The following is a 23,959-nucleotide window of genomic DNA, read 5'->3' as shown; positions in this document are numbered from 1 at the left end:
ACTGCAGGAAAGAAGACTTTTCCTTTTTGTTAGCAGCTGGAAGAGAGAAAGACAAGATTGGTTTCAGTGGTTGCATTGATAGCTTCCCCAATATCCAAAGAAGGAAGAAGGGGTAAAAGGTAGAGGAGGAAATTATTTGTAAAGAACATTATTTTGTGTTCACAAACAGAATTCTGTGAATACTCTCTTTTTTTTCTATTACGTAGACTGGAGTAAAAAACTCCCTCAAAATACAAACTACTTCAGTAAACTTATTTATATAAAGAACTAATCACATATTGAACTTCAGTTATGAAGGCTTGAGATATTTCGTGCTTGAAACAGCCGCAATCTCCTGCCTCCAAATAAGTTAAATGCCAGTATAGGAATGTCGAGGGAAGTGATTCTCCCCATCTACTCCACTCTCATGAGACCCCACTTGGAGTCCCGTGTCCAGTTCCGGAATCCCCAATAGAAGAAAGATATAGAACTGTTAGAAGGGATTCAGTGGGGGACATGAAGATCATCCAAGGGCTGGAACACCTCTACTGTGAGGACAAACTGAGAGAGTTGGGGTTGTTCAGCCTGGAGAAGAGAAGGCTCCAGAGAGACCTTTTAGTGGCCTTCAAGTACCTGAAGGGGCTACAGGAAAGCTGTGCAGGAGCTTTTTTCAAGGGCCTGTAGTGATGGGATGAGGGAGAATGGCTTTATATGGGAAGGGGGAAGATTTAGATTAGACATTAAACAGAAATTCTTCATGCTGAGAGTGGTGAGGCACAGACCAGATAGACTGTGTATGCTCCCTTCCCTGGAGATGTTCAAGGCCAGGTTGGATGGGCCCTTGAGGTGCCTGGTGTACTGGGAGGTGTCGGGGTTGAAACTAGGTGGTCTTTAAAGTTCATTCTAATCCAAACCATTCTATGATTGTGTGAAAATTCAGTGTTCAGATTACCCTGGAAAACATTTGCTCATATAAACTCCAAATATAATCATTGGAATCTATGCTGGATTTGGGAGGAGCCTCTCCAATTCTCCTATCTTAAAAATCCCCAAAATATTAGTTCACTAGGGTGAATGCAGGAATGAAATGCAGTTTTGTTGAACATTTACTACTTGAGACTTATTTGCAGGTCACACAGTACCACAGTGGTCAAAAGTGAGTAGGTTGTGCTCATGATCACACTAAACACCTCTCTGTTCTTCTGTGAGTGGTGGCCATTTCTCACCTTCAGTAGAAAACTTTGGTTGGGGCTGGGGGAAGTCTGATTGGGAATCTGCTGTTTACATTGGATTGTGTAATAGGCAGCAAAACTATGGGCTGTGTTTTGTAAAGCTGTAAGAAAAATCTATATTCAAAGTCATGGTGGTTTTATAAATATCATACTTCCAAGTCAATATTTTCTGGAATTTTAGGAATTTCATGCATAGCTGAATTTGTGGGTAGGATGAGCTCATGTCTGGCACTAATGACACTGTTTGCTATTATCACTGCATTTCCTAGTTCTGTATCTGTGTCCAGGAACACATGCCTGTGCGCCAGGGGAGAGAGGCTTTCTTTGTCCGTAACGCCTGCACATTCAGACAGGAGAAGCCCAAGCTTTGTCTATCTTTAAAAGTGCCTTGTAGTTGTGGGAATGATTACTCTGAAATTCACACTTACCTAAGGATATACAGGTTGTCCAGGGAGCTAACAGGATACCCATCCCTGGAAACATTTAAGGTCAGGTTGGACAGGGCTCTAAGCAACCTAATAAAGTTAAAGATGTCCCAGCTTCTGCAGGGGTTTTGCACTGGATGATCTGTAAATGTGCCTTCCAACCCAAACCATTCTGTGATTCTATGATTCTGTGATATATATACTAGCCATCTCAAACTGAAATTGCCAGGACTAATACATCCATGACCTCATATCAATTTCTCACATATTCTTTTTTGAGAATATTTTTATGTCACTTAGTTTTAATGCAGTATTCATTTCAGATTAATCACAGGAGAAATGGAAGAATACAATAGAACACTTAAGTTTTCTTCTCCTCCTGATTGTATAATTCAGATATTTGAGTTTATACCAATCACCAATAGACTGTATTCTTGAACCTCTTTGTGGATAAACAGATTTCCGCCTGTGGCTGACAGCTAGTCTTTTCCACCCATAGCACCACCTACTGAGACCCAGTGCCCAGTCTTTTTAAAAGTTTTGTCTCCTAGCAGTCAGTAATCTTGTAACTTCCACTTTCTGCTTGCAAATGGTAGAAAGTCCTTTGTGATTGGTCTTTATATCTTTTTCTAGTTTTTGCCTTAAATTACAAATAAAATGATATTAAAATTCAAAAGAAATGAAAAGGAACATTGTCATTAAGAGCATGTAAGGTATTTGTGTGGTGGTGGTCGTGACAGATTTGTTACAGTATCTCAAAACTGACAAACCAGCCTGCAGTTGTGAATTAATTCTCTGTAGTGACATGACTAATGTGAAAAATGTTTAAACATACTGGCTTGATAAAGCTAATAATATTGCTTCTTTATTTAAATTTTAAAATACATTTATTTACACAGTTGTAATTATCTGGCAGAAATATTTTATGACAAGTGGAGAATATTTTAATTTGGCTGATGACTGGCAGTTCATTCCCACAGAAAACACTGATGATTCTCAGATAAAAAAACAAACAAACAAACAAACAAACTTCAATTTCTGTGTGTGAAGACTGGTATATCTCTGGTGAGCATAGATACCACGTGCGGACTCACTGCTGCAGTGAGCTTGGTGATTGTTTTACTTAACTACCCTGCAACATTATTCCACTAAAGTGGAAAAAATAGGAATTAAAACTTACCTTAGCACTCAACTAATAATTAATTAAAAATGTTTGGGGGTGGAAGAAGGTCTGTTATGTTTTTGATTAAGCTGCAACACAGTTTGGAGCCTTCTGTCGCAGAGCAAATACTTTTTTCTCTTAGAGGATAGTTAGTTTACCAATAAATTCTGCTCTGGGTTACTTTAGACATGATGAGTAACAGTCACAACTCCAAAATATTACCTCTTTACATGCAATGGTACTGCTTCTGAGTACTGTCATAGCTTTCAAGGGCTGGGTAACTTCTTTTGCATGGTTCCTAAAAACATGCATGATATTAATTCTCTGTGTCATTTGAAGTTGCTTCTGGCTTCTTTATTTGTCGCCCCTTCCTGCATTTCCAGCTGGTGGTTTGAGTCTTCTATGTGTTTTGCTTCCATTCCTAAATTAATTCTTAGTAAAATCTTTTGATTGCTAGTCTGGATATCAGGAAGAAAAATTGAGAACTTAAATCAGGGAAGACTGTGGGAAAAGAGAAATAAAATGGGAAGTCAGAGAACACTTATTTCAAGTGAGCTCCCCCTGTGACTCATGCCTGACCAGTCTGGCTGAATTCCTTTGTTTAGGGTCAGTTCAGGCCTAGAGGAGAGAGGTTTTAGAATAGTAAAAGAAACCTGTTTTACTGCTCCTGGAGCATAAAACTCGAGATTTCACTGGGAAGCAATGATGTCCTAATGTGACTGTGTGCTGAAAAATATATTCTTCTCCCAGTTTCTGTGGCTTGCTAACCTCTATGGAGATGCCAGTTCATAAACTGGTTATGTCAGTCCTGCGCGAAGAACATAAGCAACCTCCATTTCAAAGGTGTGCCTCATAATCACAAGGCCTGAGCCTAGAAAGAGCTGGCCTTCCAGAAAACAGGTGGGCTTCAAAGATTTCCTCTTCCAAAGGTGTGTAAAACATGACTTTTCCTCTCCATCTATGCTCTGATTCAGACTTTCTAAAAATGCTGCATTGCAAACTCTCAGTTTAGCGTTATTCTGAGCCTCTGCAACTTTATTTCACCCCTAGCCTTTTCCTCAATGCCTCTTCCTCTCCCTCACCTCTTTGCCAACAGACTCTTCCTGCATCATTTAGTCAGGGCCCATAGCAAAAAACAATATTGGTTTTACTCTGTGTTCTGCCATGTTGGTAGTGAAAACCAAAATCCGCTTTGCATGAACGCAGATATTTGCAAAATTGTTTCCTGAGAGTAGGAAGTTTTATGAGATTGAAGGTAATATAATGAATCATTACAAGTCTCTACATTTCTGGAACAGAGAAAGGGATTAGTGTGATAAAATTATGGCAAACAAAAATCAAAACTCAGAGACAAAATTGAACAGAGTGTAAATTCTGGTATATTTATAAAAATGTACTAATTTCCATCTCAGTTTATAGCACTACTATTAAACTGCTAACTTGTACAGGAAAGAAAAGATATTGCTCTGTCAAACAGAGTATATGTTATCAAAGGTAATAAACAGTTTCTTGGTCTTTACTTAGCTGATAATAATATCTTTGGAATTGTCTTTTATTTTCAAATGCTCACAATCATCAGAATATTATAGAAGTGACTGCCTCCTATTTTTCATTTAAATGCTAATTCCCGAGGGATGTATTTTTTCTGTATTATCTTAGTTTTCTACTTCCTGGCCAGGGCAAATGTTCTTTAATTCTGCTTTAAGGAGATTTGGTGTAAGTTAGGGATTTTGAAAGCAGAGCCGTGCGATTTACCCATGGTCTTGGTTAGAGGGGAATGAGTTGATACTCCCGGTAAAATTATAATTTTGGGACCCTTGTCAAGATCTCTGTTGACATCTGTCTTTTCTGAAACCTAAAAAAGAAAGTAGTATTTATGAAAATTAGTCGATCGAATTTCAATATGAAGAGCAGGTCACTTTTAATGAGTGCAGCTTTAAAAAAATATCCCTTTTATCTCTAGAAAGGCCTCCTTTATTTTCACTTTAGGAATTCCAGTGAAGATATGCATATCAGCACTCAAAAGTATAGTAAATTATATGAATTGCTGCATTTCTTGGGAAATGCCTAAAGACAATCTCCCTCCTGTTTAGGTTAGACAGGGACAAACCCACTGGAACAAATATGATGAGGGGGGATTTCCACTTGATGAGATGACTTTCACTTTCACACTGAACAGAAATGCCCACTGAGAGGCAGTCTTTAGCTACGCTCCAGCCTGAACCCTTAGCAGTCTTACATTTCTGAGAATTCTGGTGGTTTTATTCCTATTTTATGTAGACTTTCTGTACCATTAATTTACCTGAGGAGGCAATGAAAAAGAATCCTATGTCTCAGTCTCTAAAATATTTTGATTTAATCCTCTGTCTTGAGCATTCACATCAATATCAGCAATAAGCTACAGACACCAGCAAATGAGGTGTTAAGTAAGGAAGTTTGAGACTATGGAGAGAAGAAAGATTTAAGAGAATTTTGAGCTTATGTGTTCTGTATAAACATTAGCTTTCTAACTGGAGGTTTTTATATTTGCACTCAAGACACAAAAATGCAGTAAAACAGAGGAAAATAATCCCATCTTTTCATATACTTTGTAAAAAGAAAGGGTTGCAATGACTAATCACGTGGAGTGAAAAGCAGAACTTACGTTTTTAAATTACATTCACGTTGCTTCCAAGTACAATTCTGAGCTTGATTGCTGTCTGTGTACAAATCAGGGAAACAAGGAAGATCTGTAGTGAAGATTCTGAGTCTCTGTGGGAAAGGGTTGGCCTGGCATAGGCTGTACACCTGGGATTCTATTCCATTTGCCTGATTCTGGATTTTCATGCTGTACACTTACGCCTAATCAAATAAAAGGCAGAGATATACATGTTTGTGAAGGATGTGCTGAATTATAGAATGATTCATGTAGTAATACTACTGTAGCTGCACTTTGCTCACAGCAAAATTTGTGGGACAAGATAATATCTTTCCTTACACCTTCTAGCACAATTGGAAAAACTAGATAAAACTTCAAATATGCAAATTTTTTTAGTGCTGAAGAACTGCAGAAGGGGTTGATGTCCCTGAATCTCTACAGTATTTTTACTAACTGGTTGGTTTGCACAAATTTACTACCTCTCCAACTGGCCTTGCTTCACTGTGAATTGTGTCAGTTGCCCATGACCCAAAGGGGCCATCACAGCAACCTGCAGTCGCTGGAAAATTTTAGGAAAACCCTACTGTTTTGCCTAATACTTTTCCCTAACTTGTATTTGAGTGGCTGTACAGTGCAAAAAAATGAAGTATATGAATGTAACCTTATCCAGTGACATGTTATCCGTCCTTAGAGAGCAAGGATATGCCCTTATAGTCCTTTCCTGGCAGAGATAAGTATACACTTCCGTGCTTCAAGCTGGACTCAGGCCAGCTCTGAAAAAAAAAACCTGTTTAGCTGCAGTTAGAGAGGCTTTGTGTTCAAAGTAATGCATGGCACAACATTACTCCACAAGACTTTATTTTCCCAAGTATTATGCACCATTAGCCAAACTACACAGCTTTTGGTCTGGAGCTAGCTCATATTCAGATGACTTAAAGCATAAGGCAGATGAAATCACATCTGTGTATGAGACACAATACAAACTAAAGCTGATCTTATACATCTTGGTTAATGGCCACGTGTGGCAGAACATGCCATGGGGACACCTCTTTGAGCTGTTTCATAGAATTGTAGAATGGTTTGTGTTGGAAAGGACCTTAAAGCACATCCAGTTCCATCCCCCCGCCATGGTCAGGGACACCTACTACTGGATTATGGGCTCCAAGTCCCATCCAACCTGGCCTTGAACACCTCCAGGGATGGGTCAGCTACAACCTCTCCGGGCAACCTGGTCGAGTGTCTCATCATCCTCATAGTGGGGAATTTCTGCCTTATATCTAATCTAATCTAATCTAATCTAATCTAATCTAATCTAATCTAATCTAATCTAATCTAATCTAATCTAATCTAATCTAATCTAATCTAAATCTAATCTGCCCTGTTTCAGTTTAAAGCCATTGACCCTTGTCCTATCACTCCAGGCCCTTGTAAACAGTCCCTTCCCAGGTTTCCTGTAGCCCCCTCTCAGTACTAGAAGCTGCTCTAATATTTCCCCAGAGCCTTCTTAAAGTTGCACAATACCAACTCTCACAGCTTGTCATACCAGAGGTGCTCCAGCTCTCTGATCGTCTCCGTGTCCTTCTCTTTGCAGATTCATCCTTTGGAGGTGGGTTGGAGAATGGGAAAGGCCAGAGAGTGGGAGTGCAGGAAGGTACCTGCACAAATGAGGTTAACAGAATCACAGAATCACTAGATGACCTCCAGGATCATCAATTCCAATCATTCCCATCAACCACTAAACCATGCCCCTCAGCACCTCGTCCACCCGAGCCTTAAACACCTCCAGGGATAGTGACTAAACCACCTCCCTGGGCAGCCTGTTCCAGTGCCCAATGACCCCTTCTGTGAAAAAAATTTTTCTAATGTCCAGCCTAAATCTCCCCTGGTGGAGCTTGAGGCCATTCCCTCTTGTCCTGTCCCCTGTCACTTGGGAGAAGAGGCCAGCACCCTCCTCTCCACAACCTCCTTTCAGGTAGTTGTAGACAGCAATGAGGTCTCCCCTCAGCCTCCTCTTCTCCAGGCTAAACAACACCAGCTCTCTCAGCCGTTCCTCATAAGGCCTGTTCTCCAGCCCCTTCACTAGCTTTGTTGCTTTTCTCTGGACTCGCTCCAGAGCCTCAATGTCCTTCTTGTGGTGAGAGGCCCAGAACTGAACACAGGATTCGAGGAGCGGTCTCACCAGTGCCAACTCCAGAGGGAGAATAACCTCCCTGGACCTGCTGGTCATGCCATTTCTGATACAAACCAAGATTTCATTAATTAAGGAAGTAAGAGAATTCGGCTGTTTTCTTTGAAATGGCAAAATTCTGTTCCACTTAGCTGTGGAGAAGCAAACACCAGCAAGCTCATCCCCAACTGCAGTAAGGCAGTAGCATGAAATTGGTGCAAGTTTGGAGTTCGGAAGTAATTTTGGTGGTAGTAATTGATTACGTGCACATATTCAGAAGAAACAGAAAATCAAAACGTGTGGTGATGAGGTCATTTTAGTTAATATATTAATGTACGCACGCCACTTATGGTATGTTTGATCTTCTAGTGCTGATTAATACAACAGATGGGAGAGGTCTGGGGAGAACATTTGCTGTTAGTGAAGTCAAGCATAGGAAAGGTTTGAAGCACTTTGTCTCAGCAAAAACATCTCTGTTTCTGTAGGAAGAAGCGAAATGTTGAGACTAAATACAAGAACAGAAGTGATCTCTAAAAGAAGGCAGGTTTGAGATGTGTGACTGTTTAAGACAAACGTTTTTTGTGTTTGGCTTGTGTTGCAATAAAAGATAAGGAGGATAATGCCATGTTCCTAGAAAAAAAAAAAGAGGTTGCAGAAAAAGTACTTTTGTTCACATCTTGAAAGTCAATGTGGTGATTAATTGCTTGAGAACTATCAGTTAAACAAAGATAGTGTTTCTTTTCTTGTATATGCACCATTATACAGAACCATTTTGCTCAGCTTTTTCCTTGCAGATGTGATTTAAGTGTACACTCTTCAAAGCTGTTTTTCAGAACTCTGTTTTCTGTCTCGGCTTTTTTTGCCTGCAGAATTACCACACATCTGTGAGGAATATTCAGCATTTTGGGCCCGCTAAACATAAACAACTCTCAGTTTTACAGCAACAGAGCTGCAGAGGAGCTGCAGTCACCTTTGTGAAGGAATGTAAACCCAGCTAGGCAGGAGCAATCAGCTCACAAATAGGTCTTCTTAAAGGTCCTAGACCTGAAGTTGTTTGACTCTGCCCTGTCAAGAGAAACTTGGTCTCTGAGCTATGAGTGGCAGAAGCATGTTCAGTGTTTAAAATGATCCCAGGAAAGATTATTAAGCCACAAATATTTATTCTTCTCAATCTGAATGCTTTATCCAAATTATTATTTGAAGAGAATTCTCCATTGGACTACATTATACAGTATAAATCCAATGAAGTCACAGAAGATTTTCTGTTCTTGTAGCTTATTTTGTCAGTCAACTAGTGGTGCACTTAATGGTCTGGGTACGAGTTTTCCTTTCTTTCATTTTATATGACAAGCTTTTCTTACTGTCAAGAAGATACAGTAGAAGTCATTATTTTTTAGCCTAAAAGTTCTGCAGCATCTTAATTACTGGTAAAATAGTTTCTTGTCTAAAAGCAATTTTTGTGCAAGCAAATTCATTTGGAAATTAATTTGAAATGTTTCCAGTTACTTTTTCTGGTTTCAGTCTGACACAATGAAACAGAAGATGCTTCTAAAATTACTGCCTAATTTGGAATGGGCTTTGTTTTTCTTACAAGGTAGGGTTAGTGAATCACATAATTAGAATTATTAAATGCAGTTTCAATGGATTAAAAGGCTGAGGTGTAGCACTTCTCCATTACTAGAGCCAGAAGAATCTATAAATAACTAACGCTATAATTAAAATAAATGAATTTGAAGTATTTGCTCTAAAATAAAAGTATCAAAAGGTATTCTGCAGTATCTGGCAGCTATGAGGTCTATCAGAGTTGCTGCTAAGGGCCAGAGCAGAGCTAGTGGAGCTGGCAACAAAACCCCCTGAGTGGAGATGCTGGGCCTGGAGACAGAGCTGCTGGGAGAGACACCTCATCTCTGGCTGGCAGAACATTACCACTCGGGACCCACTGCTGCATCCACCGGTTACCATCTCATCTCATTGATATTGTGGTCAGTGGGAGAAGGTCGGTACCCTCCTGGGTAGCATCACAGACCTTTGGGGTTTTTAAATGCTGCCTGAGATGAGCTGATAGAAACAGGTGACCAAAGTTGCTCAGTGTTAAGTCTTCATGGGGGGAAAAAAACCCAAGAAGAGGATATCTGGAGTCTCATTCACTCTCCATCTTATAATTAGTATCCATCTTACTCCGCCTTCCCGTCAGTGCTGGTTTTCCTTCTTGTTGTAACAGCAAGTGGAATCTATGTCAAGGCCAGAAGCTCATCTTTTTCTGAATAGCAAATAAGAGATATTGAAGAAAACAGGAATATTTTTCAGTTTACCACCTAATTGGTTTGTTTCAGAGAGGAGATTTTTTTTTTTTAAAAAAAGAACGTTGGGCTCAAACCTTGCTGTATGTAAACACAAATCTGTTTTCACTGAAGCTGTCTTGATTGTCGCATGCAGTCATTCTCACATGTAGTTTCTGATCTCTGCACTTAGGTGGCAACGATAACTGGAGCCACCCTACTGATGCCCAGCAATCATAAGAGAGTCTTGAAGCTGCTTACAGCTGATGTAAATAATGATCTCTCTCTAGGTGGTCTTATTTGCTTAGCCAGCTGAGTTGGCAGCAGTGTGAAAGCTTCATGGACCCAGTTTTACCTGTCCAACCCTGAGGGTGAATCCTTGCAGTGTAAGGGCCATGTAATTTGGAAACAGACCTATGCTCTGGAATCCGAATTTTCATTTTAAATTGTATTCCCAGAACTTGAGGATGTGGAAATAGACCCAAATCACAACTTCAGCTTTACTCAGATGCAATAATATTTTCCCTCATTCAAGTGAAAGTACTCCTGTAGCAGTGACCTGCCTCATCCATACAAGTATGAGTCTTCGAGAATTTCATGCTGAAGCCAGAGGTTCTGGCTCATTTTCCAGATGTTGGGGTTTTTTTCCTGAAGGATTTGCAGAACTGATCCAGACTTCTTAGTTTGTCCTACACCTACTTGCAGTTCAGGCACAAAAAAGCCTTTTTGCTTTAGTCACTTATACTTAAAACCCAAGTTTTCTGAAAAAATGCTGAAGATTTCCTCTAGCGTAGGATCTGTTCTGTGTATTCAATGCTAGATTTAGGCTGAACTCTAAACTGTGTTCTTGTAGTTCTCCAAGTTCTGCCATTCATTTCTACAGTAAGCCCTCTTTTTTAACTAGTTACTTCTATCCAGAAAGTCATCTACTATTTCACTTCCAGACTCTTTGTTGCGTGTGGCCTGTTCCACACTGCACACTGACTCAGAGACCGTGAAAATAAATTTGTGCTCTTAAATCTAGCATGAGACTTGCCTTAAGTCACCAACTTTACATCATCATCATCATCATTCTGGCAAGGAAATTAAGTATCTTAACATGGAAGACTTTAAAAGCAACTTGGAGTGTACATATCATCTTTGCAGAGAAGTGCTGGATGCTGAAATGAATTACCAACCTGCCCCAAATTAATATGCACTTCCTGATGGATGACAGCATCAGTCCCCTGCCTCTGTACTTTCCCCTTCTGCCTCAGGATGATGGATACCCTCCTCTGAGAATAACCGACTACATGTTTCTGATTAAAACAGGAACCTACAAGTTGTTTCTTGTCCTTCTATCTAATACAGCTACAACTTCAGTCTAGTTTGTAGATCCCTTGGAAAATGAGTTACTGCTGAGTTAATTTCTCTTCCTGTTGAATACAACAGAGCAGGATTATTTTGCCTATTTTCAATAAAATCACAGGGATGCAATTTAAAGACTGTGGGATGAAGGGGATCCATACAGAGTGAGACATGGAAAAGTGAGCTTCTCTCAAGAGACATGAATCACCAGTCTGTCATAGAGTCATGGAATGGTTTGGGTTGAAAGGGAACTTAAAGATAATCCAGTTCCAACCCCCTGCCATGGGCAGGGACAACTCCCACTGGATCAGGTCACTCAAAGCCTCATCCAACTCAGCCTTCAACACCTCTAGGGACAGTGCATCCTTGACTTCTTTGGGCAACCTGTACCACTGCCTCACCACCCTCACAGTGAAGAATTTCTTTCTTATATCCCCTTGCCATTGTCCAGCAAAAGAGACCTTTGTCCTAAGCAGCAGGGGCCAGCATCCCTGAGATGCATTGCCTTGTGTGGCTCTCCTGCTATGGCCCTCCTTTTCTGAAGGCTAGGAAGAATATGTGCAATTTGGAGATCTCACATGTATTGATGCAGACGGGTGATGAGATAGCTCCCTTGGGTCCCTCTATAACAAGCACATGGACTCAGGGAGGTCATTTGACTTGTCTAAGGACAGGAGAGGTCACAGACTGAGTTCATAGAACCATAGAATCACAGAATGGTTTGGGTTGGAAGGTCATCAAGTTCCAACCCTTCTGCCATCAGTGGGGACATCTTCCCTTGGACCAGGCTCCTCAAAGCCTCATCCAACCTGGCCTTGAGCACCTCCAGGGATGGGGCAGCCATGACTTCTCTGGGGAGCCTGTGCCAGTGCCTCACCACCTTTATCGCGTAAACACGTCTTCCTAATGTCGAATCTAAATCTTCCTTCTTTCACCTTGAAACCATACCCCATCATCCTGTCCTTGCACTCCCTCATCAAGAGCCCCTCCCTAGCTTTCCTGTAGCCCCGACCATTTCACAAATCAAAACCTAAAACTGTTAAAATAACATTAAAGTTCTTGGAAAGAATCAGCTGGAGCTGTATGTATAAATTAGAGAATGCAAGGATGGTACTACACCTTTCTAGTCACAGCATTTGAAAGTTGTAACTTGTTTTATCTATTGTATCCTCAAAACATCTACACTGTGTAAAATTCAGCTGTCTGGATATGATGAGTCCAAATCACTGGGTATTGGCTATGCTTTGGGTATGACAGATTAAATATCTCTTTTAGTCTAATTCCTCTACAAAGCCTGAGGATTTTTACAGTAAGAATGGTTTTGAAACATCTGAAGTGCTGTGAAATGAAAAGACTGGCTCACATCCCAGTTTTTTTTCCAACTCTTTCATAAACTACACAAATATTTTAATGTATTGATTGAAAAAAACAGCAGGTGATTTTAAAATTAGAAAGCAAAATGCCTTTCTATTACTCTGGAACAGGTTGCCCAGGGAAGCTGTGGCTGCCCCATCCCTGGAGGTGTTCAAAGCCTGGACGGGGCCTTGGGCAGCCTGATCTAGTGGGAGGCATCCCTGTCCATGGCAGAGGGATGGAACTGGATGGGCTTTAAAGTCCCTTCCAACCCTAAACACTCCATGATTCTGTGATTCTATGATAAAGGGACAACCATTTTCAACTTAACTGATTCTGATGTTCCATAAATGTGCATCAAAAATGTGACACTAATAAGCATGATAATAAATATGAATATGATCAAAGCAGTGCCCAAAGCATGGAATATATTCAAGCACTTCATTCTCAGGGTTCCACGGTTCTAATTTACCTAACTAATGTTCCAAATTTTGAGAAATATAGACAGAAAAATGAAAAAAATGACAGTATAGAATTATGTGCTCAAGTTCTTCTAGCATTTGACAGGAGATCCTGATGATAAAAAAAGAATTATACTATATGGACCTATATAGCACATCATTTGGCATGGCTGTTTAATTTATTAAATAAAATGCAGGTAGTAGTCACTTATTTTTTTAGATACAAAAATCTATGTCTATACTACTGCTTAAACAGAAATGCTTTTAAGAACATTAGAGAGGTCATTTTAAAGAAGTAAACTTGAATCACTTTTTATTTTTCAAAATTTTCATACATCTGGCTTTTGACCATTATTTGCAGTCCCACTTACTTTAGACAAAGAAGTCAATGTGTGTTCTGCATTCTCATTATACATGAGAAAATGTTACAGAAAACATGAGTTTTCTAGTGCTCACCAGAACCTTAAGTCACTAAGTATCAAAATAGTGAAGCAGGCATTACAAAGTAATTTTTCAGACTAATTTAATATGCAGGTGCTCTATTCCAGCATAAATATCAATTTATTTTAAATCATTTTTTACATTTAGACAATTAGAACCATAGTTGTTCTAGGAATAATTGACTTTCTCTGCAATTCCTTTTCATGTGTTGGCATAGCCACAGACGATGGATTACAGCTAGATAAGGAAGTTTCTGTGTTTGAGTTTGAAAGAGCAATTCAGTCTGTACCCCTGAACAAAGTCCATGGCAGTGGTATACAGCTACTAAATTCTATAAATACTTGAACCATGATCTAGAACTCATTTTACAATACTGTTTGTATGCTAAAAGTTTTACTTAATACCTAGTCTATGTTATTGCTTTAAGTTAGTCACAGTTCTAAGATCCTTATCTTTTTGACATATTTACTGCATTTTTCTCTGTCTGTTTTTAATCTAAGTTATTGCTTAGAGAACTAGTGACCTGGTTCCTTCCCCCACTTGTTACAGGTGAGGTGAGTCTGTACAGAACAGATATACTATGGCTACTAAGAGATTATTTAATGCTATTTAATAATCTGGCATGCTCGTGACGGTTTTATTATAGTTGTCTGGAAAGTCTGTCTTCAAGTGAAATCATCTTAAATCTTTATTGCTTGTTATAGCCTATGCTGTTTACTAATTCACATTGATTATTGTGGGTTCAAAAGTCAATTCTATTAACTCAATAAAATCCAAAGGTTTTGTTTTCTATTTTTGTAAGGGAGGAAAACCTTGTTATTCTGCTCTGTAATTATAAAGCCTGTTGCACAGAGAAAGCAGCAGTAAAGATACCCATATCACAATAGACTGTACTGATCACTGAGCTCGTCATCCTCTAGGCCATATTTTGACATTTAGAAGGAATCTGGATCAAAGATTGCCATAAATACCTGAATAAGGCCAGCACTTCTTTAATATTATAGGTTACAAATAATAATAGAACAAGGGAACTTACCTGTTAGCCCTTCTTGATGGATGCTTGGTTTGTGTTAAGTAAATTTCTCATTATGTGCTAAAACCTTCTGGCAAAACTTGAACTGTTTCAATTAAATATTCTTTCATATCACAGCAGATTCCGTATTAGAATAGCACTTCCAAACAATAAATGAACCTCTTTTTTTTTCTGGAAACCGTAGAGAGCATGCACAGGTACTGATGCAAAACATCACTATTTACCATCACCAGCCTTCTGCTTGAGGTCACATTTTTAGCTTACCTGCTTTCTGAGCTGCTTACACAGCCACTAATTCTGTAAACATGACCCAGATTACCATTAACACTAGGAGGTCTTTGCTTAACAAGTGGACTAATCCCTAGGCAGAAATTTGCTACTGAAACATAGTGAAGCCAGAAGAAACTATGTGTCTGTAAGTACACCTTTGCAATTTCTTTTTAAATAAGATAGATAAATAGTTATCCCTCATAGCTAACTAGCCATATAGAGAAACATGGGACACCTCACATACTTAAAATATTAAGGAAGGGGGCACTTTGATTTTATCCTGACACCAATTTATGGGATCTCTTCCTTACAATGTGCTGTGATTCCTGCAGAGTGGAAATCTCCTATAGGCATGCAGGCAGAAAGAGAGCTGCAGATTACTTCAGCCAACATCTAGACTCTGGGGACTGATCTTTGTCTTTCTCATCTTCAGGTTATTTCAAGAATGGAATAGAAAAACATAGAGTAGTTCTAGTTGGAAGGAACCTACATGATCATCTAGTCCTACTGCCTGATCACTTTAGGGCTGACAAAAAGCTAAAACATATTTTTAAGGGCATTATTCAAATGCCTCTTAAACACTGGCTGGCTTCGGGCATCACCACAGGGCATTGACCATTTCTAACTGTCTACATAAAGCACCAGGAATTAACAGCTGTGTTTCCCTTACTTACCCTACATCACGTATTGCTGACCCTGGGCAGAGTTATAAATTTAGAGGTAATAAATGGTGCTGTGAAATTTGTGTACAGTTATTGCAGGAAACTTACAGCTGAACTTTCAGAAAAAAAACTATGTCTAGAAATACAGGAAGTGAAAAGTCACTTTACTAACAGTTCTACCCAGTTTGACCCCTAGGAAGATATAGGACCCAACTGAGAATCTCCTAGATACACCTGATGTGGCAGATCTGCTCAGGGTCTAATCCAAAGTTCTACACAGAAAACAATATGAGGAAGATCCTATTGTAGAAAGTCAATATCCATCAGAAAAGCTTGTTTTGGACCTGTGAAATCAGCATACTCAGACTGTCCTGAGGTCTGTCTGAGTACTTGAAACTGAAAAAGGTTGTAGATATATTTTTGATGGTTTGAAAAAGAGGCCTTTTCAGCTGCTATTTACATCATTATAGCAAAAGTATGTTATCAAGGATTTTTCAGTGGGACTCAGGAGGTCTGACTCATGTTTTGTAATAAGTGACAAAGCAATGTGCATCTTTGTCCCAGATCTGAAAGAAGGTGATAAGAGGAACTGTCTCTATCAAGAGTACCTTGCCAGACACATTGTTCTGAATCTGTATATAAAACTAAGTTTGTTAGGGCTTGCTACAAGCCTGTTAGTCCTTGTTTTTCTTTATTTAAACAAGAAAAAAATGAAGTGTCACTTCTCAGTGAGCATCACTCAACACATTCTTTGTGAGGGACAGCATGACTGGAACAGAGAAGAAATGGTGTTTGAGGTTGTGCAATTGGGTACTTATCTCAGGCTGGTTTTGCGGAAGATGAGACCTACTCCAGCCTTTCCCCAGCAGCTGACTGCTGCTACACAGCCAGCGTGATCACAGATTATGATGCCTCACCCCTTCCTATCCTGTATCCTGCACCATTAGATTGCCTGTTGCCTTGCTCAGGGAAGCAAAAACAGTCCCTAAAAATGGGAAGTGAAGAGGGCAGGGACAGAACCTAGCATGAAACCAACAGGCACCCCACTCATCTGGGGGAAGGGAATGAGTAACATATGGTTGCCAATGTCTAATCACTACTTCACATGGTTGCCAGTGCTGCTGCTGCTTAATAAACTGCAAACATCTATACACATAAGCGCCGTGGGTCACTGTGTTATAAATATACCATCAGTATTTCAATTGAATTTATTTTAGTTAGCTGTTTGGCTTTCCATAAAGTGCCAGTTTTCAGTGATAAATAATCACCATGCTTTAAGCAAATAATTCATAAACAAAAAAAGTCTCTAAAATACACAATGCATGCAAATTATACCGTAAGAGTTTAGACCTGCTGTCCAAAAGGCTCTTATTTTTTACTTTGTATGTTCACTGACTTAACCAATGCCAGAAGTAAAGCTAAACCCACGTGTATTTTTTTTTCAGGTGTCAGTTATAAAGCAGTACTTTCAGATTCAGAGTTATGGTAATTTCTGACCACTTAAGTCATTTAGCAGTTTTGTAAATTCACAAAGGAACTTTAACTGCTTATTTTAGCATCATTAATACAGAATAAATACTAAATGAAAAATTAGTTATTGAACTTTTCTTTTGACCCAGTTAAACACTCTGGTTTTAACCTTCTAGATTACATAATCCTTCCCTCTGCACTCTGAAACTTGCTGTGTGTTGTATTGTTACTTTTTTTCCAGGAAGAGTGGCTTAGCAATTTTGCTAGTGTCCATCAACCTCTGCAATTCTTTGTACATCTTTTCTTGGTATTTTTGTCCTGGCATTTAATATCAGAACACTAAACACAAGAAGAACCCTCAGTTTACAGCAGTGCTGTCCAGACCTACTGAACAGTCACAAAAAAGTATGATTCATATACACTATTATTAAGCAGTATCTCTGTGTTGAAGGAGGGAACCCCTTTTTGTACCCGTATAAAGTAAATTCTAAGCAGAAGAAAGCAGTTCGGTGAGAACATTAGAGTCTGAATGTGTTTATTTTCCTACATTATTGTTCATTGCAATTGAATCCAACAAAAGGAATGGCTCTGTAAATTATGGCTTTGATACTATTCCTCTTTTGAGACTGGGGTGTTATAATGACAGATAGCACAATGGCTGGGCTCTTTCTTTTCTCTTTTAATAGAGATGCACGTAAACAAGCTGTGTAAGGAATACAATACTCTATGTTGAACAAAGAAATAACTTTTAAATTATTAAAATAATTAAATTGATAAAAGAAAAATACTTAATGTGAAGATAAAATAAAAGATCAATTTCTGTAAGACATATCTGTCTTGAAGAAGGCACTGTCTACAGCTTTGTGAGTTTGTACTGTGAAACAGGAATTCACAGAAATTACAAAAACACGATGTAAGTGTACTGACATGTTCTTCACTGGCACATTCCTGAGTGTTCTAGTGGAGTCAGCCACTTGGTCTGTGGGTTTCTCCCGATGGGGAGGGAACTTTTCTCAGCTACAGGAGGCAGGGTTCTTCCTGCTCATATGACACAGTGAAACTGTTCTGAGCCAGCAGATGCAGCAAAGCCTTGCTCTGTGCACTCTTTCAGACCTAAATGTGTGTATTACTTACGGTTTTTAACTGAATATTTTTTAACTGAATTTTTTTAAACTGAATATTTCAATATAAGTACCAAAAGTTTGTTGTTTTTTTTCTACTACTTCTACATCAAGATGTCCCTGCCCATGGCAGGGGGTGGAACTGGATGGGCTTTAAGGTCCCTTCCAACCCAGACCTTTCTATGATTCTATTGTTCTAAGATTTCTGATGGAATTGTGTACTGACTATCCCATTAGACACACTTAGGTCTTTGTAAAATAATTTTTTCAGTATATAATGCATTGTCAGGCTGAAAAGTTGGAACAGAATCTTAAGACAGCCTGGTTCAGGCTGAGGAGAACATGATAATTTCAACAAATGATGGATTTCAACAAAACCATTCCTGTCTTCCTTATTGGGTGTTGCATATTCTCTGACCAGGATATGCAATATGATGTAATATGATATGCCACAAAAAACATAGAAAAAATTCTTATTTGAATTAAAAAAGGAATATTATTTCATCAAAGTATTCCCGATTCATCAATGTCTCAGCACTTGTGTGAGACACATCTGAAGACATGCCACACTATTATACATTTTAATACAATACTTTCCCAACAGGTTCAAAACAGTTGGCAGAACATTAGATGCAGTCTTAAATCCAGAACTAACTGGAGGTGATGATATTTTGGTTGTCTGTTTGGAATCATGGGCCTTCAGCACTCATGAAACGTTAAATGATAAGGAACAGAATTCCAAACTACCTGTTCAGTAGAGTTCATGAAAATATGCACTGCTCAATTTGTAGTGGGTAACACTGAAATGCCACTTTATAGTGGGTAGCTGGCTCTTCATTGTGAAGTGCAGGAATAGGATGAGGGGGAATAGTTTTCAGCTGAAAGAGGGGAGATTTAACTGAGATTTTAAGAAGAAATATTTTCCTGTGAGGGTGGGGAGGTACTGACACAGGTTGCTCAGAGAAGTCGTAGCTGCCCCATCTATGGAGGTCTTCAAGACCAGGTTGGATGTGGCTTTAGGCAACCTAATCCAGAGGAAGTATCCCTGCCCATGGTGGAGGCTTGGAACTGGATGGACTTCGAGGTCCCTTCCAACCCAACCCATTCTATGATTCTATGATTCCATTCCGTGCCATAAATAATATGTAAATTTTGTACATATGCTGTTTATCCAAAAGATGATTCAGTTCACTCTAGTCCACACCCTGCACTTGGGCCACAACAACTCCATGTGATGCTCCAGGCTTGGGGAAGAATGACTGGAAAGCTGCCTGGTGGAAAAATGACCTGGGGTGCTGGCTGACAGCAGCTGAACAGGAGACAGTGGCCCAGGTGGCCAAGAAGGCCAACAGTATCCTGGCCTGTATCAGCAATGATGTGGCTAGGAGGAGCAGGGAAGTGATTATGTCCCTGGACTTGGCATTGGTGAGGCTGCACCTTGAGTCCTGTGTTCAGTTTTGGGCCTTTCACTACAAGAAGGACATTGAGCTCCTGGAGTGTGTCCAGAGGAAGGCAACACAGCTGGAGAAAAGGCTGGAGAACAAAGCTTATGAGGAGAGGCTGAGGGAACTGGGGTTGTTTATCCTTGAGAAGAGAAGACTGAGAGGTGACCTTATTGCTCTCTACAACTACCTGAAAGGAGGTTGTTGAGAGGAGGGTGCTGGTCTCTTCTTCCAGGTAACAACCAATAGGATGAGAGGAAATGAGCTCAAGTTGCACCAGGGGATGTTTAAATTTGGTGTTAGGAAAAATTTCTCTACCGAAAGAGTGGTGAAGCACTGGCAGAGGCGGCCCAGGGAATGGTGGAGTCCCCATCACTGGAGGTCTCCAAAAAAGCATGTAGATGTGGCATTTTGGGACATGGTTTCTAGGCATGGTGGTGTTGGGCTGGATGATCTTAGAGATTTTTTCCAGTTTTAACAGTTCTATGACTGCATGATTCAATGATTCTATTTCAAAGTGCCACGATGTAACTGGAAAATAATGTATTAAAAGGGGGAGAGGATCTCAGCAACTGCAGGCCCAGTAATGCCATCTCAGAAATGTATGAAAGTTCAGAAAAAATTCTATCAAAAGGATAGTAAGATAATATGTTTATACTTAGATCATGTCAGAGTAGTGTGATAGTATTATATGCCATGTATAGATGTGGCATTTTGGACATGGTTTAGTAGGAACAGTAGTGTTGGGCTGACAGCTGGGCTGAAGGAGCTCAGAGTTCTTTTCCAACCTTACTCATTCTATGATTCTCTGTACTCAAATGTGAGAAGGAACAAACTTAATGGGAAAAGACAGCTATGAGTGTGGCCAATGAAGAGAGGTATTTCATTGATCCTAAAGGACTCGTTTATGCAATAGGAGATAATGTGCCATGGCAAAATGCACTGATGGCAGAAATTAGAGAAGCGCTGACACTATGAAGTAGTAGTGGGGTAGTGTTTAGGAAGATGAAATAGCTTCGAAGACTAATGTATGAAAAAAAGGCATGTGTCCTAGGACAAAGTAAAAAGTCCTCGTTTGTAGGCTAACGTTAAAACTTTAGCTTTGCGGCAAAAGGCAGTCAGTTGGAAATGAGAAGAAAAACCGTGTGTACCATATGGTCACTGGGTGATTACCATATTTCGCAAGAAATATTTGCATATTAAATAAGGACATAAGAAAACTGTTGTATGAGGATCTTGTGAGACCTCTGCAGCTCTTCTGCATCCAGCCCTGAGTAGGTGTTTCCACAAAGGACAAACTCAAAGTGGCACCAGTATAGAGAAGAATAATGAAATTCGGCCAAGTTGGTGTGCAAGTTGCACAAGGACAGGTTTTCACATGTGTGAATATCCATTTCACAGCACAGTACATAGGATTATTTGGAGAAACAATATAAATCGATCCAGACAGATGCTGTATTTGCAGATCTAAACTGCTTTTGCTGTCCAGCCCAACTTAAGCATCTCAGAGTGCTGTGCTGTGCAGTGATCAGCTTATTTAACCTTGAAGTGAAGGTTAAATAAAATCTGAGGGAGAAATCTGAGGGAGAATACTACTGTTTTCTGTGAATTCATGATAGTACAGACCCCAAGAAGGAGGAAATCCTGTTTAATATGAGAGGCTTCCAGCAGAACAAATAGGTATAAATTGACCATGAATAAGTGCAGGCTGGAAACTTGGAGTCAACTCTGAACTAGCAGAGGAGGGATGTTCTGAAACTACCAACTGCTTGGAAAGAGATTCAAAGACACGATTCTTCATACAGGAACATACAGTTTTGTACATCATCTAGTTTTATTAATTTGTAATCTGCTTTTGATGACTTAGGTTGAATACCCAGGTACTAATTTCCTTCAAGTAACTGTTTTGGTAATTGTCTTATAGTTACAAAGGAATTACAATATCCTTTGATTAATTAACTGAGTAAACGGGTATGAGGAACCTCCTCAAAGATCTTCTTGCTCTTTAACAGAAGTGCGTCCATATATGATCTTTTATTTTTTAGCGTTTATTGTTTCATTTTGTCAAGATGAACCTTGTGAGTGATACACCTTCACTGTAATTTTGAATGTAACACAGAAATATTTGCAGTCAAATTAACAAAGAGAACAGCCTGATCCTTGAATGACTCAAGCCACTTTTTATCCCTTTGTTAAATCATTCTGGGTCAAGTCTGACCACCTTGACAAGTACCAGGAAGAAGCATTGTGTTATAAAATTGGCATAGAGCCAAATGGTGGGTTACAAAGATTTTTTGAAAGGGGTGTTTAAAATCATACGGTTTCTGTGAAAAGAGCTCTGAACAATTGGTATCACGAGAAACACATCTAATACGTATTTTTTAAATGTTTCAAGATGGAACAACTTATTCCAGTATATGGTACATATTTTGCTTATTGAAGTAGCAGGTTTGTTATTACAAAAGATTGCCCACTAGAGTTAAAAACTAAGCAAGAGGCACTTAGGTCTAAGGGACAATTTATTTGGAAAGAGTTTTTTTGTAGATTTCCCTGACTGCGTCAGATACTGGGGGGGAGATTTATTCAGTGGCCTGCACTTTATGTGTTTCTACTAAATTGCAGTGCATTACACTTCAAGCTAGAAGTGCCAAGCATTGGTCAGAATAGTGTAGCTGAGCTACAATCTCTTCTTCCAGCACTTCAAAATATGGCCTGCCATTCCCATTTTTTTCTTCTGCCTAAGACGCAAGATAACAAAGAAAAAGTGTAGAAATGTTTGTTTACCTCTTTGATTTTTTTAGCCTTTTTCATCTAAAACATTGTGATGATGCTCATTATGATGAATTCTTAGCTGAGCATTTATTTCAGTCATATTACTGGTTTACCTCTTCAGCAAAAGTCAGTATCCATGAAAAGTATGCATTTCTAGCAAATATTTGGACTTTTCACGTTGGTTTGTTTGGAATATTGTTTACTTAGTGCAATACTTCTCTTTTTTAATATATATAAAAAAATTTTCAAACACAGGAGAAATCTAGAAATGATACTTTATTTACAGAAGCAAATTGCTTTCAAACCAACATTCAGTCTGGAAAGTGCTAAAAACAGGCTTCCAGGACTTAGTCAATCTGTTTTTGTGTTTTCATCCATTCTTTGTCTCCATCTCATCCTAACAGTCTGTTCTTGACATATATACACGTTTTCAGAGAACAAAAGCTCGTAAAGCCTCTCCACCCAAATATGTGCTGAGTTTTACTCGTTGTACGTAGAAGCATTTGCTCCAGTTTTAGGAAAAGTACTGCTGATACCTTTCAAGCTGGTGCTACAGAATTATTTGCAGAAACATTCCTTGTGTTTATTCCTAATCAAAGGCAGTTATTGCACACATATTTCAGTTGTATGTAACCCACCCCAGACAATGGCATTTGTTTCAGCAGCATCAGAATTTTGCAAATAGGGGTCTATGTTAAGCTGTGTGATAACCTCTTAATAACTGAACAGTTTATGTGGCCATGGTTAGATTCCAGTTCCCAGCAAAAGATTAATGAAAGCCACATGAAATACTAAAAGTGCATTTTTTTCTTTAAAGAATGAAATTCATCTTGGTTTAGTCCAGTTGTTGTCCAGTTGCTCAATTCTTATTTTTCCAGTTCATAGTGAGATAACATTGTCTATCTAGCATCATAAGGATATTTTCACACTAAAGAGATTATGTAAGAGTTATCCAACACCATACATGTATTTTTGTTGTAAATACAATGTCCAGGTCTATGCCAACTCACTTGGTATGCTTTAACTTTCTTCCCCACCCCATCTCCTGACGAAGAGAGGAGGAAAGTTAAAGTATACCAAGTGATTTATACACATAAAATCAGCCTGCACAGCCCACAAATTTCTATTACTAACAAGTCAATGGGCTGTTCGTCAAATTAGCAGCATTTCTAGTATAAGAAAGGAAAAATCATCAGTTACTGCAGGCATTCAGTAGGTAAACTGAGCCTTTCTGGGAACACTTTAATTCTTTAATGAAGTCCAATGGTAGAAAAATTTCCTCGTAAAGTAATTCACAGAAGACAGAGCTAAGCATTTATGAGTTGTTTTTTAATTTTAAACACTATATTTAAATTGTTTAGCATTGTTCACTGCAGTCTGATTTGAAATATTTTTGTGCTGGCTGTTTATCTGGCCAACATGTAGTCCTTTAACATGTGATGTGTCACGTGGAAATAAGACTTATATCTGCCTTGTGAGTGTGAAATCTTGATCTGCTGTTAGACAGCAGAAGAAATGCTTACTCCTTTTTGTCCAGTATTGCTGTCCTATGTGATGAGATGTATTTTTCTACATGTCCGACAGTCTGAAAACAGTCCATGCCTTTTGAGCTTGTTTTGTTAAAATCTCTGTCCTTATGGAAACCAGAAGATAATATTTCTTTTTATTTTATGGAGGAAAATCTTCATCCTTAGTTACAAAATTG

At 39.1% G+C, this 23,959-nt stretch overlaps 1 protein-coding gene across 1 annotated transcript in view; it reads left to right on the top strand.

Annotated features, from left to right (window-relative positions):
• The window catches only part of ADGRV1 (adhesion G protein-coupled receptor V1), a gene marked incomplete at its 5' end in the record, with an annotated part of 290,584 nt that overhangs the window by 169,916 nt on the left and 96,709 nt on the right, over positions 1 to 23,959 (top strand). The gene's annotated exons all lie outside the window — the stretch shown is intronic.

Source organism: Phaenicophaeus curvirostris, chromosome Z (assembly GCF_032191515.1).
Source record: "Phaenicophaeus curvirostris isolate KB17595 chromosome Z, BPBGC_Pcur_1.0, whole genome shotgun sequence".
NCBI classification, from domain to species: Eukaryota; Metazoa; Chordata; class Aves; order Cuculiformes; family Cuculidae; genus Phaenicophaeus; species Phaenicophaeus curvirostris.
This window is presented reverse-complemented; position numbering and strand designations above follow the sequence as displayed.